Here is a 4,858-nt window from a genome sequence, read left to right on the forward strand (position 1 = left end):
CCTATTTCAATCCGAAGTTTATGTGACGATAATCTTAATCTTGCTATGCAATTTCTATAAGTTCTGTTATGGAGAATTTTCAGGTAGTTTGCCATTTCAAATGAGTTATGCAAATGTACATATATATTACTTAACAATGGACTGTTTGAAATATCGCTAGAAAGTTTTTGCAAAAAGCAGTCAATCATCCTTTGTTTAAAAAGTTTAACAAAATATTTGGCTTCGTATTGAAATGAGTTGTTCCAAACATCAGAAAACCCGTACTCATTTAATATTCCATGTACTTTAGAAGCCCAACATTGATTGTTGTTTTCATGTAATTCAAACGAAGCGTACATAGCAGTTTTCAAAATGATATTATCGCTATTAATTATTTTAAGCCAGTATGTAATAATTTGCACATATCGTTTAATAAATAATGGATAACGACCTAATTCGCTATAGATTGCTGCAGTACAAGTACTTTGTTTCACTCCTAATATAGATTTACAGAATTTAAGATGTAATCGCTCTATATCCTTTGATTTAGAAAATCCCCAAACAGCACTAGAATAGCTGAGCACTGAACCGACAAAAGAGTCAAAAAGTTGCAACGCAATGCTAGGGGTTAACTCATATTTATTAATGCTCTTTAATAAAACAGACATTGCCTTTAAACCTTTACCAATTACGTATTGATTATTAAGTGTAAAAGACCCATTGTAATTAAAAACTACGCCTAGATAGTTGAAATTGTCAGCAATTTCTAAAAGAATATCATTATAATACCAATTTTCATTATCTTTTAAAGGCCCTCTTTTCCTAAAAACCATTATTTTGGTTTTATTTGTATTCACCTCTAAAACCCATTTCATACAATATTCATATAATTTATTTAAACTGTTTTGTAAATCCATAGGAGTTTTAGCAAGAATAGCCATATCGTCTGCAAAATGCAAAATAATTAAACACAAATCGAATAATGAAATACCACTATCAATATTTTCTTGTAGAAAAAGTTCAATATCCTCTAAAAACAGAGAAAATAAAATTGGCGAATTATTTAGGCCCTGTTTCAAACCCAGCGAAATATCGAAAAATTCTGTAAAAGTGTTACAGTGTTTTATACATGACTTCACAGTAGCGTACATTGCTTTGAATATTCTAAGTATTTTTCCATCCAAACCAACCTTACAGAGCTTAAACCATAAAGCATTCCTGTACACAGAATCAAAGGCCTTCTTTAGGTCTATAAAAGCGCAATACAGGCGTAACTTTTGTGATAAAAAATATTCGATTAACGAATTTAAATCGAAAATCGCGTCGACTGTACTTGCACCGTGACGAAAACCGAACTGAGCAGCCGAAGATATGTTAAATTGACTTGACCAATTTTCAACACGCTTTGTTAAAACACTAGTAAACAATTTTCCGAAGTTGCTATTAAGTGTTATTCCTCTGTAGTTATTGGGAGCATTTTTGTCCCCCTTTTTATAAATTGGGACGATATAACCATATGTCCAGGCTTTAGGAAAAAGACCTGAAACAAATATCTTATTAAAACAGTCGGTTAGATGTCCTGCAAGTATGTCTGCAGTTTCTATAAAATACTCATTAAGTAAATTATCAACAGGACATGAGGATTTATTACGATTCATACGACTTATTGCTTCACGAACTTCTTCTGTGGTTATCGGGATATTCAAAGACCCAAACGTGGGATTATTTACGTTAAAATCATTATTATTTACAAAGTTTTCGATTTCTTCAATCTGTGTCGCATGTAATTCGTTAAACATATTTGAAAAGTACTCATGAAATTCTGCTGGCGTAATATTGCTTGTATTATCCTTTTTATTTTGTTTAAAATGTTTCCAGAAGTCCCGGGGTTTCTTATGTCGTAAATCACTTAATTCTTGAGACTTACGTAACTTAAATGCCCTTTTCTTTTCTCTTATCAATGATTTATACTTACATTTAGCATTACATAGTAAATCCCTGTTCGATAGCGTTTTATAAAGATTAAAGGAACTGAGAGCCTGTTGATACTCTTGTCGCGAAACCCTGCATTCATTATCATACCATTCTTTGTTACAATTGCTATAAACATTACAATTCGAATAATGCTTAAAATATGGATCAGCAGTATTTTGAATAAGCGCAGAAAAAGAATCAACCATTTGATCAATACTATCATTACTAATATTATCAGTGTTTATTTTAGACAAAATTTCATTAAATTGCGGTAGCTTAGCGATAACATCAATTCTAAATGCAGTTTTATGCGCAGAATTTCACTTATAGTGTACCGTTGTTTCAAAATTGATATCACAGTTTTGCTCGGTTTGATTACTGTTTACTTTTAGTGAGAACGTTATCGGCGCGTGATCGCTATACAGATTAAAAGGTAAGACAGTGAACGAATCAATCAGTGGAAAATCTCGTGCAGATAGAACGAGATAGTCAATAGTAGTGCACGTATTTCTATTATAGTATGTAAACTCGCCAATATTATAATCGTTACCGATTCTACCGTTAGCAATACATAATGTGGTTGCTTTGCAAAATTCGAGCATTTGTGTACCGCGCGAGTTACATATTTTATCGGAAGAGGCCCGTCCCAACGAAACATCTGGGGTATAATTGTCATAATCTAGGCCATTAATGCATGAATCAAAGGAAATGTAATCGTGTTTATTTCCTACCCCTACAGTTCCAATCACCTATTAACATGACCTTACCAAAATCTTCGAAATAAGCAACATCATTTAACAAAAATATCAAACAAATTGTCCTGATAAACTTGAGTAATAGGTGACTCTTCCGGCCATAAGTATAAAGCACATAAATAAAACATCATCATTTAAACAAAAATAACTTTTATCCAACTTTAACCATAAAATAGTGTCAAAAAATTATTTTCAACAATTTTTTACTCCATCTTTAATCAAGTCACATATATAGATTACAATACCCACCGCTATCTCTTTTGGCTCTCTTGTTTCGAAATTTTTCTATAATAGTTAACGCAAAAATACCCATCAATATTTATATTAGAGTCACTACAAGTCCAAGTTTCAGATAAACAAATAATGTCATGGTTATTTATCAAGTTCAAAAAGTCCTGGTCGGTGATTTTCTCTTCTGTTAATCCAATGCAATTCCAGGCAATAATTTTCAGCACATTCTCCGGGAAATCCTATTTATGTTGTACCGGCTTCCCGTCGATATATAAGGTGTCGTAAGACAACCACGCTCGCTTGCCCTCGTCTCTTGCGGCACGAAGCTGTGGTACCAATTTGCGTCGTTTTTCGGCTACCTCTGTTGGATACTGCTCTTTCACGAAAAAGGAAGTACCTTTCAGGCAATGACCTTGTTTACGCACGGTTTCTCGATCCTTAAAACTAGCAAATTTACAAATATTAACCCTGTTTCGACGCCTATTGGGGTCTGCCTCCTGTACACCAGTACGATGCGCTCGTTCTATAACAATTGAATTTACCAAGTCCTGTACTAACTTCAGCTTGACATATTAACTGGTAAGATGCAGGAAGACCTTCGTGTATTATTTTCAGGGTTATCGCCCTTCTGTACTGCTAAATAGATCGATGTACTGCTGTAGGAAATTGATCAAAGGTAATTAATTTGTTTCAAATATATGATTGTTTTTTCATTTTTTAAAAAATAATAGAGGGAGAAATAAAAAAATCCCTAAAGAGAACGAAAAAATTGAAAGTGTTGCAGCCACGCTTGATTAAGGCCATGTTAATGGACGGTAATGGAAAATGCAATTTACCGTACAAAGCTCCCCCTAAAGCACCGGCTTTAAGCAGAATTCCCAACATTTAATCACGGTTAATGGTTTAAATTTTTTGAATTTAGAAACAATACGCAGAATGTGTTTCTTACGGCCGGTCATCCCATGGAACATTCAATGTGACACTTTCGTGCCGATTTTCCATGGAAAAAGCGGCGCATTGTTGCCAAAGTTAAAGAATCGAGAAAACAATGGGCGGACCTAAATAAAATGGAAACTTCAACGTCAAGCCGTAGAAAGACAATTACGCCCGTAACATCTTTTGGCACTAATAAGACTTTTATCATAAATGTTTAAATATGAAACTTCGGTAAACTAGTTTTTTTCCCTTTCTTCTTGTCATAATTCGGTAAATTTAAATCTGGTAGAGCATCCCAGGAGTATTGTCCTGTCGTAACCGAAACGAGAATGGAATGGTTGTATATATTGTATGAAAATGAAATGTTAAGATTACAATGTTCTCCATCATAATATAGTCTACGACGGTGAATAAGTGTTACTGAGAAAAAATATGATGTATAGCAAACATTGTTTTTGATTGCTAATTAGTTGGATAATTCTCAGGCCATGATTGCGCATTTTATTAAGCAACATGCCTATAAAATTTCGCCATGAGATCAGCTAAGTTTTGTCAAGCATAAGTACAGTCAATTTCTAATAACTATGACTTATTATTACCATGGTCGAAATAGAAGTTGGTAAACTTTTTCAAAACATGATAATGCTTACAGATTTTTAGAAGAATCTGGTCGAGCATTGAGATTGTTTTATCAGTGCTTTAATTTCTTTGAGCTTTGTTACAAAACGTTCATACGAGACCTTAGAAAATACATGATTTGTTTTACTTGCTAACAAACTAGTTTTATCCAAATGTTATACAAATTCTGGCAACAGCTTTCTACGTTTTTGATCGTAAGTGACCTTTGGTGACATGGATGACACAACTGGGTGAACTGGTGTTATTTAACACTACAGACAGCATGATTCGATGTACCCAAACTTAACAAAACCGAAGTCTACACATTCCCTTTTTCACAAAACAAACATAATATATTTAAGAAG

This window comes from Ruditapes philippinarum, unplaced genomic scaffold (genome assembly GCF_026571515.1).
Source record: "Ruditapes philippinarum isolate M1 unplaced genomic scaffold, ASM2657151v2 ctg1845_1_1_1_1, whole genome shotgun sequence".
Lineage (NCBI taxonomy): Eukaryota > Metazoa > Mollusca > Bivalvia > Venerida > Veneridae > Ruditapes > Ruditapes philippinarum.